Source organism: Chiroxiphia lanceolata, chromosome 7 (genome assembly GCF_009829145.1).
Source record: "Chiroxiphia lanceolata isolate bChiLan1 chromosome 7, bChiLan1.pri, whole genome shotgun sequence".
Lineage (NCBI taxonomy): Eukaryota > Metazoa > Chordata > Aves > Passeriformes > Pipridae > Chiroxiphia > Chiroxiphia lanceolata.
In genome coordinates, this window is record NC_045643.1 from 18,028,895 (window position 1) to 18,042,922 (window position 14,028).

Below are 14,028 nucleotides of genomic sequence, written 5' to 3' on the forward strand. Positions count from 1 at the left end.
TGCACTTCTTTCCTGCTGTAATTCTTCTAGGTCATCAGATACCATAATCCTAGCAGAAACCCATGTGCTAGACTGGGGTTTGCCATACTATGCATTATTGCTTGAGAACTAATGAAGCTTGTATCTGGCAATATGCACTACTATAGGTGATTTACGATAGAGAAAAACAGATGTGCATTAAAGACTGAACTGTGGGCTGCTGCTTGAGTGGTGTCTTGGCTAAATCCTTTCATTTAAGTACAAGAATATTGTAGCTTGTTTAGGAACTAGACTGGAGGCTAAGAATGAGAGAGGGGGTTGGTCTTGTGGTAGCATCAGGCTTGCTTGACTCTTCCATAGCTCTTTTGCACATTGGTTTTATTTATTGTCGGAGGAAAAAGTTATTTCTCAGTTCCCCAGCCCCATGGGCCGAGTCTCCCTGCTGTGGTGAGGGCTGGTCTCCACGGTTCTGGTAGCTGGCGTGTGGTGGCCCAGGTCCACAGTACACTGGTGCCAGGTGCAGGACCCACAGGCCCCCCACATCTCCACAGCCCTGTGGCTCCCGGGCCATCACTCCACTGCAGCCACCTCTACAGGGATGTGCACACACAGAGCACAATTGGATCGACGTTATTTATTTTAGAGACCATCCCAAAGGGCTGGCCCAGGTCCTGCTCGCAGCGGGGATCTGTGGCCTAGCGCAGGGTGGGCATTGTGGCCCCAAGCCCCGTCTCCCCTCTGCCCATTACCAGGTGACACAAGGCCTGCAGGGCTAAGGAGGGAAAAGGCAGGTGGTGAGAGTGGGCTGTGGGTGCGAACATGTGGCCTTTGTTTTTAAGTGATGTTTGTCCAGTGTGCTGCCATGCCAGTGAGAGGTGAGGGGGCGTCATAGGCAGTCACAGGTGCCATAGCCTTGTGTTCTTGACTTAAATCCAGAATTCGCTCTGGGGGTTATTTGTGCCGAAGCTGCTGTCTGAGATAACAGGATTTAATCATAATTTTTCCACGTACATTTGTAGCTGTTCTAACTACATGTAATGTATCCTAAATACATTATTATTTAACAGCTCAAAATGCTTCCAAAGGAGCTATTCAAGTAGTTTCTGTAAATAACACACCTTTTAAAGTTATGTTCAATTCTTAATGTCATTTGGGGACTTCTCTTATGTTTCCTTAGAAAAAAAACGACTTCTCCGATCAGTATTTACCCAAAGAATTGAAATAGTACCATTTTCAGTTGTGCTAATTACCTCTTTATATGACCAATTATGTATTTGCTCATCTGAGATTTGGAGAGAGCTTCCCTGAAAGTCTTAACAGTCCTCAGAGGAAGGTGTAGCTACAAAAAATATTTTAAATGCAGGAGGATTGAAGGATCTGGCATATTTTACAATTTTCCCGCTTAGTACATGTACGATACCAAACACTAGTGAGTGGGAATAATCATGGATGAGCTCTGACTTCGGGAGCAGAGTATGTGAGGTGAACTGTAACCTCCCAGTGTTAATCTTTCAGTCCTTGATTTTCAGCCTCACTCAACACTCACCTCTTCTGCAGCTCTCCAAATTTCTTAGAAGCCCCTTTGCTCCTCCTGCCTCTTCAAGCAAGAGTAACAGATGTTTCCTGTCTGTTTATTTATGGAAGGCAGAGAGCATTGGAGCAGAAATGGTCAAAACTTTGTTCTGTCCTGCTTATGAGTGAGATAGTGTAAAAAAACAAACTAAGGACTCTGCTCTTGAATGTTGAACACATAAAAAGGGGGCAGAGTTAACTGGCCTGATGTCATTGCAAGGGACCTTTACATCTGAGAATGTTCAGGTAAAAGAGCTGTTTGTGGATGTCCCCTGTTCAGTCATCACACAGGTTTTTAAAACTGTGCAAGACTACATTATCCCATCTATATAACTTCATGCAATTAAACCTATAAAATTAGAAAAAATTCTCACTTTTATAAAAATATATAATTAAATCTACAAATTCATAAATAATTTATTGCTTACACACAAGTTATATTCTTTTGTTTTGCTAAGTTTTTTGACAGAAGTGAGTGATTGCCATATTAAAGCTCGGTTCAGTGTTATGCCACAAAAAATGAGTCAAGTGAAACACCTTTATTATTTTGAGTAAGGGCTGTGAATTTTCTTTCAATGTTCATGACTTTTCTCATGCTTTAGAAACAGGCTAGTTTTGAAGTTCAGCACCAAATACTGTAAAAAGATTGTAGATTTCAGAATAAGAGAATGTTAACAGCTGTAAAAGATTATAACAAAGTTCTTAAAAAATTAATAGTTATCTAAGTTATAAAAAAGTCAACACCAACCCTCCCCCCAGCACTTGGCATGTCAAATATAAACAGTTTGCAACCTGAGTGTTTAAAGACTGGTGTGTGCATGCAAAATGTGATCTGTTTTTGAAGTGCACTGTTCAGCACATATTAGTGATCCCTGCGATTTAAAATGACATTTGTCTTTGAGGTATTTTAACCTGCGCTTAATCTGAGGAACGCTCAAAGTAGCAACAACTGGAAAATACCACAGAGGCCAAAAGTTTTCTTCTCTTTTCTTGTTTAGTTTCTGTGTTTGGCAGCACACTTTTTGATCTGTTCATTTAGTGTGTGCAGACAATTTGTGCATAGCAGAGAAGTGAAATGTGAACCTGCAATCCCAAGACTTCAAAACCAGGCTGAGATACAGCTACTGTATTTGATGATTATCAGGTAATGTGAGGCTATGTTGTTTATAAAAGAGATCTTGTATCCATTGACATATATTCTTTGTATATGTAAACTTACTAAGGCAAATATATTATCACTTGTTACCTTAGATTAATATTTCTTCGAGCATGAAAGTTTTGCACATTTTGAGGAAGAAAAAGGTAACGAAAGGGTCCAAGACTAATTACAAGCAAGCACTTGAGCGGGGAGAACTTACTTTCCTGATTCTCTTCAGCCAGGTAAGCGTAAATACTCGCATGAGACTGTTAAACTATTTACTTCCATGCTTTTCTCTCTCATTCTTTTCATTTCAAGAAAGACTACGAAAAGCACGCTAACAGCAGTCTTAAACATCTATACAGTTATTTGGTTTTATCTCAAACACTGTGATGGAATCTTGTCCCCCTTGATGTTTAGTGTATGCAGAATTTCATTCAAGGTGCTCGTTAGTTTGAGACAGTTGCTTTAATGGGAAGCATTCACCACATTTGGGTCAGAAGCAGACTGCTCTGTCTTAACATTTTATTTTTCTGTCTCCTCCCTATTATTTCTTTCCCATTACTTTTATCACTCTGGAGTCTTTCGTCTTTCTTCTCTCCCTGTATAAATAGTACATTTTTTTAGCCTTTCTGTGCAATGTTTAGTTCTTACACATAAAAAATGTTATGCAGTAAATTATTGACTTTTGCTAGACTCCTCTTGATAAAATTTCTGCTGTTACTATCCAGGACTTCACCAAATTCTGGAATAGTTTTCTCTTCCTTTTTAAAAGACTCTTTAATGTCAGAATATGACATGAACACGCGAGCATATTTGACAATGTTATGGTTCAAAATTTGTAGTTTACACCACTGAAGAACCTAGTATCATCTGTGAGAGATCAGAATCCATCTCAGGCTCAGCTTGGCTGTCTGAGTATTCAGCCATATGAAATGGCCATTAATTTGAATGTTGTGATCATCTATGAAAAGAGAGATGGCTTTGACTGTCACAAACTTTATGGTTGGAAATCTGTTACATGAATAAAGCTGCATAGGGGAACAGAGAAGTACTGGCTACAAAGACAGCCCAAAAAAGCAAACCGTGAGCTACCAGCTTAGAAATCTGCTAATTACTGTTGCAGAATGGGACTATTTTTGAAACTATAAAAGCACAGAGACACGACAAGCAAATAATAGATTCGGTACTCTTATGGAAATAAAATATTGCTGAAATGGAAGCTTCTATATCCACACTGAAGAGAATGAAAAACCAGGACAATGCACAAGGATAGCAAAACTCTTCAGTTAAAAGGAAATCATATAAGAATCCTAGTCTTCCCTAATAGAAAGAAGGAAAAAAAGTTTCAAGAATGTTATATGATTATTAAGAAAGAAAAAGAAAGTTAAGAGGAAAGTAGTTTTCTGTATAATTTTGAATTTCTTATATAATAGGGTTTTTCTGGTTTTCTATTTTTTTCATGCTGTCTCTATCTCAGATTCAGTTATGTTCCGACTTCTTTATACTTGGTTTGGCCTTGCTGGAAAGAATTTAAATGGCATGGTCAGCCCACACATCTATTGCAGAGATTCAGTTAGACCGGAGTAGAGGCAAATAGCAAAAATCTTCTGACTAAACCTTTTTTAAAGGCATGTCAGAATAGACTTTGAAAGAAAAGGTGGAGCTACCTGAAAAATGATGTTTGTTCCAAGAACATGGATAGGGGGAATGCTTATATAATGAGAGAAAAAATGTAGCAGCTTTGTCTCTGGCAGCAAAAATGGAGAAAAGAAGCTGATGGAAACAAATTGCTAGATGAAATAAAAAAATATTTGGCAAAGAAGCAGAGGAACACAGATTCTGAAAGAACCCTCAAGCAGCTTACTATCCTTAGAGGCCAATTAAACCTGAATCAGTCAGGAAAGACAGAAAGAGCCCTCCTCAGGCTTAATGAAAATTTATATCAGGCAAAATAAAGCCCTGAGATTATTGGCATATAAGCCATAGAATGCTAAGAGGAACAAGCTAGCTTGGCTATTAATGATACCAGGGTGGTATTTACATTTAAAACAAAATAAATTTGTACCGTCTTTGAAGGTTTTCTGTGTCCATCTGTGTGTTAACAAAAAATCAGCTCCAGCTGACAAAATAGTCTATGTAATGAAGCAAATATGCCCCCAGGTTCCAGCTGCCCAAATCACCATTTGAAGCCATCTGAGTAAGAAACAAAGTAGAAAATATCGTCAGAAAAATGTCAGCTAACCCAGAGATTGTGTCTTTTAAATACTTCTAAACACCTTACTTAGCAACTTGTAATAGCAATCACTACGCTTTTAAAGACTTGTCAGCCTTTGCTTTTGGAAGCTGATACATTGCTTAGCAAGATCTTGCTAAAGCATCTGTGTTAACTGTCATTGTTGTACAGTATATTAGAAAGATATAATCCTCAGCATAAACCTGTTTTATAGGGTCACCAGTTACTCAAAATCGTAGACAAAGCTCTATCTCTCTTGCCCCATGTCCCCATACCTTGGACCTCCTGGAGCTATTTAGAGTGTGGCAATTGAAGGCTATTTTACCAGCATACCACTTCACACAACAGGAAGTTTACGTGGGAGACTCATATTCTAATTCTCCCTATAAATCTCCCTAAAGAGTCAAATACAAAAATAAATTGGAGAGATTTGTAACTCAGAGTTAAAATCAATACTTCTCAAATTTCCACTCTTCAGACATATAATTTTAGCATCCTTAAATGAAGCATATACCAAACCCCATGTGACTGCCGTCTTAGCTGTCTTGAAAGTCAGTTTAGTCTAGGTTGGTAGACACTACCGACTCTCTCCTTTCACAGGGTACTCATATCATAGTGAAAAGTTTCAAATAGACTCTTCACTTAGAAATTTTAAGAGGCAGGATCAAAATCCCCCAAATTGCAAAAGGAACCAATGAATAATTTATATTTGATCTAGAAATAAATATCCAAATTAGATTCCATATTTTATTGATTAGCTTTCTTAGGGGCAGGGAAAAGCCTCTGCATATGGGCTCAGTAGAGAAGATTAGTCATCATCCACAGAATTTTTTTTTGTGGTTTGCATAGGATTTCCCATATTTTCTCACTATTTCTTTCACAATTCAATGGCAAAATTTTGAAACATTTCTGGACCAATTCCTGCATGCTTTAGGGTAATCCATCTTATCCCTCTTTTTCTACATCTATCTGTTGAAGTACTTCCTATGGATATACAATGCTCTAATTGCCTTTCATGCTGTACAGTTTCTGATACTCTTAGAAATAATATATAATTTTAAAACTATTTTTAAAGATTGAGAATGTACATATATCACTGTATACAAGTAAAAAAATCAAAATTGGAATAAATTTTATTTGTTGCTTAATTTCTCTGTAGTAAAAACTTATTCTAATCCTTTTTACGTTATTGATAAGGACTCTCAACTACATGAAAGTTGAGATGTAAGCTAGGTCTCGGTGCATTTTAGCCACCTGTTAGGATGTTTGATGATCACCAAAACTTTGGTATTCCTAATAACTGAGACTGTTTCTCAAACTGTCTTAAATCCTTGTAGAATGCACTGAACCAGCTTTCTCCTTTTAACAGCTGGCTTGCCTTATGTAAGTACCTCCAGTAAGGTGTGAATCAATGCTATCCCTCATGGATATTTTCATTGCAATCCCAAGTGCTTCCTTCCATGTATAGGCATTTGACAGAGTACATTAGTCCTGCAATAAGGCATGTCAGCTAATGACTTTGTAATATGAACTGTGTATGTTCTGTCACAAAACAGACAGAACATACAGAATATAAATTGACTCTTTGTATGTGAACAGGTGGAGTGCAAGGTGGAGGTTAAATGTATGCTACCATGTTATCTTAGTGTCTGTACTGTCATTGTAGACCTCTTATATTTTCCCCCCATCATCTCCCAGATTCACATTTTAGAACCTAAATTATGACCCTGCATTTGACTTACTGACAGATTCTACTTGATGTTTCTTCCAACTGAAACAATTACAATGCTTGGCCACACACAGTACCTGAGGATGTGAAAATGTATTTTGAAAAAGCAGCAAAGTAAAGCAATCTTCTTGAAGAACTTATTTACCTTTCCCCTAATAGGTGGGAACCATGGATGGAATTGAAGTACTTATTCTCTGTACTGTAGCTGGTTATCAGTATGACAAGAAGACACATACAAAATTATCATAACACTTTTTTGTTTAGTTTAGGGAAATTGAATTAAGGCTTTTGTTTGTTTTTATAAAGAAACTGTAGGGTTTTTTCCTTGATTTTTCTCACATGATGACCAGTGACACATGGCAACAGTACTAAGACTATGTCTGCTGTATTATAAATATACCAAGGCAGCAATTGTCCCGTAGAACTAGAACAAAGAAGTTTATATCCATATATATATGAAAAGTATAGATAGAATATGTATGTAAAACTTGGGTGGCAAGGACTAATTTTGTTCCTGAGATATAAATTTGAAAGGGAAATGCTAAAGACCTGTTTATCACTTATTTTTATGTTCTCATTAGAATTAAAATACCAAGTGGTTGCAAAATATTCAGATCCAGAACAGATTATTATTTTTATCTTATTCACCCCTCTAGAATTCCCAAAGGAAGAAGATCCAAATTTGGGCTTGTTTGTTTTTTTATTTTACTCCAGAATCTAAACAGTTCACCTTTCTCTTAGGCCTCATCACAGAGTTGCATAAAGTCCATTAAATGAAGTTCCTTGGGAAAAATGAAGATATGGAGGAAGACAAGTACTTAGGGGAGGTAAGAGTTAAGGCCTGGGACCACAGAACAGCTGGAATATGTTAGTTTTACAGGAAGGCAGCCTGGAGAGGGAGTGTGAACTGCCAGCAGGTGGCTGGGAATGGCTGAATAACTCAGTGGTGGAACTGGAAGAGAGTTCTGCCTCTTACTGTGATGACTCGGCCAACTTCAGCCTGTTTTTCTTTATAACAGGGGACCTTTGTCAAAGCCCATTAAAGTAAATTTAGCATTTCCTTTAAATATAATAGGTTCTGGATTTGGCCCCTGCTTGTTTTGACACTGTTTTTGTTCGCTCTGTCTCTTAAAACTTTACCTTATTCTTTCTCTGATGAGGAAAAGAAAGCTGGTTGACTGCTAGACAGGCTTCAAAGGGTGAGACACTGATATGTCCCTTGGACAGACTGCCTCCAAGTCAAGCAGACACTATTTTGTTAAGAGAAGCTGCAGCAGACAAGTCTGGGAAGAAAGGTCTGCTGGGGTTTCACTGCCTTCTGCATCAAGGAAAGTTATGCTGACAAAGAGAGCTGCTCTTACCACAGTGATGCTTTGCTGTGCTTTGCAGTACTGGTCAATGTCCTCCAGAAGTTCTGGTCATAAAGTGGGCTTTGCTCTGGGTGGCACTATACAAACACAAGAAGCTGGCCCTGCCCAAAAGTCCTTGCAGTGTAGGTATAACCAGGAAGCAGAAGACTCAGTGGCAGTGCGGGGCTGAGAGTGTAGCACAGCAGTTTTCTCAGCATTTAATTGGCACAGTGTAAGAGAAAGTTTGAAGGAAGGATCTGAAGATAACACTATCCTTTACAGGTATTTCTGAAAATCTCAAGTGTGAAGAGCAGTGTAGGCTAAGGTATATGTGTTATTCTTTGACCATCCAACAGGATGGCATTTGGGCAGGATTTGAAGAAACAATACTGGAATAACTAAGACGTGAGATGATAAGAGTTTGGAGAAGAGTTTTACCTATATGGATGTGTGGGAAAACTACCTCATGCACTAAGCAGTAAGGTTCTGTAATCCTTGTACATAGCTACTAGGAGAGGATCTATAGAGAGGTCTAAGTTGAAGATGATATCTGAATTGTGTGTTTGAGTGATCATAAGGATGGCAGTATTACAACAGGAGACCTTGTGCAAGGTTAACTTGGAGAGAGAGAAGGGTGTAGAGAATAACAACTCTATTTCAGCCATACTGATCATCAGCTAGTGATCCAGAGAGCTGTCATAGTAAGATGCAGATAGCGGGGAACTGAAGTAGTTTGTGTTGGCACATGTACACTAGAGGGATTTGTATTTGAAGTCAAGAGAGGTGGTTTTTAAGGTGGGGTTGGGGAAGACTAACCAAGGACAGAATCCCAAAGAAGTTGCAGTGTAGGTGTGAGATCAGAGGCTTCAGATGCAGACAGGGGAGCACAAGGAAACAAAACACTTGACAGAAAGCTGGCAAGCTGGAGGGCATAATCACAGGGATTTCTCCACACAGCCCCTGCAAAGGTGCGCAGATATTAAAAGTAAAAGAAAACGTTAAACCTTAACTCAAGAAAGACCAGTGTATCAAGAAGAGTGTTGCTGACTGTTGATGCTGACTAAGTCAGGGCCTGGGGTACATCAGAAAAAAATTCAGGCAGAAGAGATGAAACAATTTTAGAAAATACATACCAAGATCATATGAAGCTGAATGTACTGAGTGTTAGTGGTAGTTAGGAAAATGTTCTACAGAGATTATGAGAAGGCTTTTTACAGACAAGATCTTAAAATTTGAAGGAACAAACTACAGCTAGAAATCCAATTCCCTCATAAATGAAACACTCATCACTAATGTAACTTCTGTATTTCTTTACATGGCTATATCCTTGTTGTTATATTTTACTGTGTCTTTGTTACTTTCCCAGAGTAGTATGTAAAATGTTCAGATTTTTGCTAAGACTCAGCATTTATTAATCTTGGTGTTTTGCCAATAAAAAAAATCTACTTTTTTCAGCTTTATATTCTTGTAAGTGGACAAAAGAAATGACATCTGAGAATTTACAGAGAGGTGTTTAATAGAATGTATGATTGAGAATTGATAGTTATTTTTGTTACAACTAGCCAAAATTTTTGTTGCAAGATACAATCAATTGAAACAATAGCACTGTACTCCAATGAAATTGTAGTTATCCAGTAGAGGCTTTGACTATCTTATATTTTAACAAAATATTCAGTACAGATTGCTTTCTAAGAGGAAAACCCAGTAACCTATTACAAAATAATTTTGTCAAATGTAAAATGATAAGCTGCTTGGCATTTCTGATCAGGCAAACTACTGTTTTAAACTCATGTATAGATAATGAACTAGCAGTCTGCATAAGAGCTTTCATGACAGTAAGATAATAAACACTGAACTGACATAGATAAATTGGCATGAGTTGAACAAAAAAAACTCTGTCAAATTATCATTTTGATTAGGATGGTATATTTGATTATAATGAAAACAAATGTGCTGGTGGCTCCTTGCAGCAGTAATTTTGCTGTCCAAGATGACAGAGTTAGTTCTGAGAAACTTTTTAATTGTTTTATCCACATAATGGCATACCGATCACTTTTATGTCACTGGGCAAGGAAATAATCTCAACAATAAAAGCTAGATTTCATACCAGAGGTACCACTTTTATATTTAATTCTTTGTTTGTGGCAGTACAAATGAAAATAGTTGTATAGCATGATGGCTGGCACAGTGGAATCCGTATTGTCCCTGTTTTTGAGCTGGATAGGAGAAGATACAGAGAATATGTACATATAAGTTGTGTTTAATACAAAAATTTTTACAGGACCCTTGATAGTGTGTCTATGTAAAATACTTCCCTTGAACTGTTCAGAGGGTTTGCAAACGATAACTGGTTTCACTGTAGTTCCGCAGGATTCTCCCCAGTGTCTCAGCAGATGCTCGTTGCCACCTATGTCCCTGACCACTATGGATGCTGTTGTACGAGTCAGAGCTTCATTCCCAAATGTATCAATCTCCCAGAGTTATCCAGGTGAGGAGTCCAAGTGGCTGGATGACAGAGCCACATCAACATTTTGTGTGTTGTTTGTAACAGAAGCAGATCTGCTCAAATCTTTGTTTGATAGCTTAATTAGCTCTGGTTAAATCTTTACTTTAGGGTTGCACTGGGCATCTCTAAACTCAGTGCCTGAAACAGGAAAAGAGACGGTGTCTGTCTCGGGTTTTTGTGAGCAGCACTACATCATATAAAGACCAGTGACTTGAACTGTGTAACCTATTGATCATACACCTGAACTAAATCTGTTATCTTTTTATCATACCTAGAAGGGTGAAAGTTACAGGTGGCCATACAGATAATAAAAATAATAAGAAACAAATTACCCTAGTTTCATAAACTTATGTTAAAAATTAAGGTAGCAAAGGACCATGATTTTTTTTATACAGTGTATACTCATTTGGAAAACACAGGAAAATATTTTGGACTATATATGGAGAGAAAGTGTACTGCTTGATACCTTATTTCACTAAATATTTCAGATATTTTTTCTCAAAGCCACGGGTGATTATATTTATTTGATTTAATTTTGAAAAATGTTTTGCTTATGCTATACCTTTCTTTGGTTTTACTAATCTCAGAAGCTGAAGAGACTGACCAATTTTTTTGTCCTTTAACATGTTACATTGCTACTGAAACTTTCCAACACTGAACATTTCACTGATTCCCTTTTCTCTGCCATCTGTCTGATCTGGCCTCTTTCCAAATAATACTGCTTTCCTAGTGGATATGGTTGTCCTGGTACAAGAGTTTTCAGTCAGAGTAAGGAAAATTCACAGTGTTCAGTTTTTTCTTTGATAGTGCATATAAATATTGAATGACCATGTACACTTGCAGTTTGTAGATTCTGAGATGCACAAAAGAAAAAAACTTGTTTGTCATAAACTCTGACTTATGCTCTGCTTTACTGAAAACCTGCCACTCACTGTTAAAAATATTTGTGTTTTCTGTCATTATGTTCTGTGTTAGTATGTTTATTTTGACAATTACTTTATTACAATATCTGGAGAATGGATGTTTTGAAATCTGGCTGTCTGGTTAAAAAATGTAAAGTTCCAGATTATACACAACCTTGCAGAAGTGTTAATTCAACATTTTGGAAACAATTGTCTTATCTTAGAAGCTCAACATGAAATGTCTTAGGAATGATAGTATATTTTAGAAGCTGAACACCACATGGCATTTAATGGATTGTCAAGTTGGGCACAAAATCACAAATCTCTTCTTGACCAGTATCTTAAGAATTTTAGATTTATTTAAATTATATACTGTCATCATATATTGCTTTAGGTATTACATCATATCTAAGGACATCAATAGAGAAATTAGATCCCACAGATCTAAGAAAATGCAATGCATCATTAAAAATACATATGAAAAAGCATTGTATTTTTACATGCACAAGTGCATTAACTGTTGAAAAGGTGGAGAGGTCTCATTTCCCCTTCTTCCTTTATGCTAGAATCACTTTCATGCTAGTAATTAAATAGTGCGTTTTATAGTGAGCAATTGTAATAAAAACCCATCAGATACTGACAACTTCTTTCAAGAGGAGCATATTACATTATATTCTGAACTATGTAGATCATCTCTGAGCAGTGTTAGAATTTCTTGTCAAACAATTAACTCTGAGTATTCCAGAATATACCTCACAAGCATTTTTTCTTTTTTTGCTATTGTATGCTCTCTCTCACATTTAAGGGAGAACACTTCGAACACTTCACTTTTTCTTTAAGAGAGAGAAATGTTTTAGGTTATCTGTAGTCCAAGTTTCAAGAAGTGATTTTCATCCATTCAACTGAAAGACTGAACCTTTGGCTTTCAGGATCTATTGCTGTGTCAGCGTCACTTCCAAACTCTTGACTAGGAGCTTGAAACAACTGTCTTCTCAGGCAGCAAGCTCCAGGGTTAACTCTGAATCCTGTGCGTGCTGGGACAAGACGTTGGGAGTTCAGTCAGTGGTTTGAGGATACACATTGAGGGTAACTCAAAGGTGTTGGCACTATTTAAGTCTTCCCTAGGCCATAACATGAAGACTTGCATTTGATTTACACAAAGGCCCTTTTCCAGTGCCCTGGCAGTACAAAGGTTGCATTTGCTTAGCCTGTTCTGAACTGGAATTGTGGGAGTAGTGAATGTAAGCACGTGTTCATCTTTTGACCTGTGCTGATACACTGAAAGAATGGTTGGTAACTGGCATAAGGAGATTCAGGAGTGGCTGAAATCAAGGCAGCCAAGGACAACAATTTCACTCCAAAGGCAGATAAAATTGATAAAACTCATATGTTAAATAACTTCCTACTGAGTCTCTACCTTGGTAATTTAAAAATGTCTCCTGGGAGAAATAGAAAATATTAATTTTCTGGGTTTCATCTGGAATTCTAGAATGTATATTTTCTACCCTCGTGTAGTTTTTTCGTAACAAGAAAGGTCTTTCTTCTCTTTTGGGAGCGAATGTGTTCAGTACAAAAAGCAATTATTTTTTAGTTTATTTATAAGTTTATCGATTTTTCCAGTGTTGCTGTGAGTTATTAATACACTGTCTGAAAGATTTAATTTTTTTCCCCAGTGATCAGCATTCAGTGTAACTGTCTGGAATTGTATCTGTATTTAATTTTGTGCCATTATGATATTGGTTTACTGTATTTTCTTTACGAAGCAGACACTCAGCACCTAACTCATAATGCAGGGTGTAGCTTTACAACCAGATGATATTTATTACTCTGGTAAGCTATTTGAGAAAAGAACCCCAGACTCTAACTTGCATGACATATTCTCATGTAAATTCCTAAAGAGGAAACTGGCTGAATTAACAGGTATGAAAAAGTATTGCTCTCTTCACCAAAGTTTGCCCAAAGACTGGGAAGCAGCTGAATTACTGGATAATATTAATATCTTGGTTTTACTGTGAAACAGATGTATGCTGCCAGATCTTTTTCCTGTGGGGAAAAAAAGAACACATAACAGCAACAATCACACTGCCCCTCCCTCTGCCCCAAACTTAGCATTTTATATATGTTAGATATAAATAAACTGTGATTTTTTTTAAACTTCAGCTAGCAACTTTGTCATCAATTCTTGTGAGATGAGAATCAGGCTTTGTATTTAATAAGAGATTCACTGTTATTTAATTACATGAATGTGGTCAGAAAACAGCCTTTCTGACCAGAAAGTGGAAATAGGATTGTGATGTTGAATATATGGTTTTGTTGCAAGCAGTGTTTTTTCTATTAACGCTGTTGACCCTGAGCCCTGATTTTATAGACACATAACTTGGTTGCTAAAAATAGGAAAATAGGCTTATGTATGTAATTTATTTTAAAATGTTTTGGTCCTTTTTTTATGGAAGAGAGAGAGATATTTGGAGAGGGGGAAATATGGATCACGGTATTTGTAACAAAGGCAAAATGTTTACTAATGCTAGTTGCTTTTGTAGACTTTTAGTTTCCAAATAAATTTGAAAAGTGGCTAGTTTGTAGCATTGGACTTATTTTATTGTTCTGTCATTCCTGG

At 37.2% G+C, this 14,028-nt stretch overlaps 1 long non-coding RNA gene across 1 annotated transcript; it reads left to right on the plus strand.

The window, feature by feature from the left end:
- The first annotated feature begins 1,547 nt into the window (after positions 1-1,547).
- Positions 1,548-7,476, plus strand: LOC116789819. The gene is made up of 3 exons (XR_004358163.1): positions 1,548-1,797; positions 2,803-2,931; positions 7,396-7,476. It is a non-coding gene; the product is annotated as an uncharacterized LOC116789819 (long non-coding RNA).
- Positions 7,477-14,028: the final 6,552 nt, after the last annotated feature.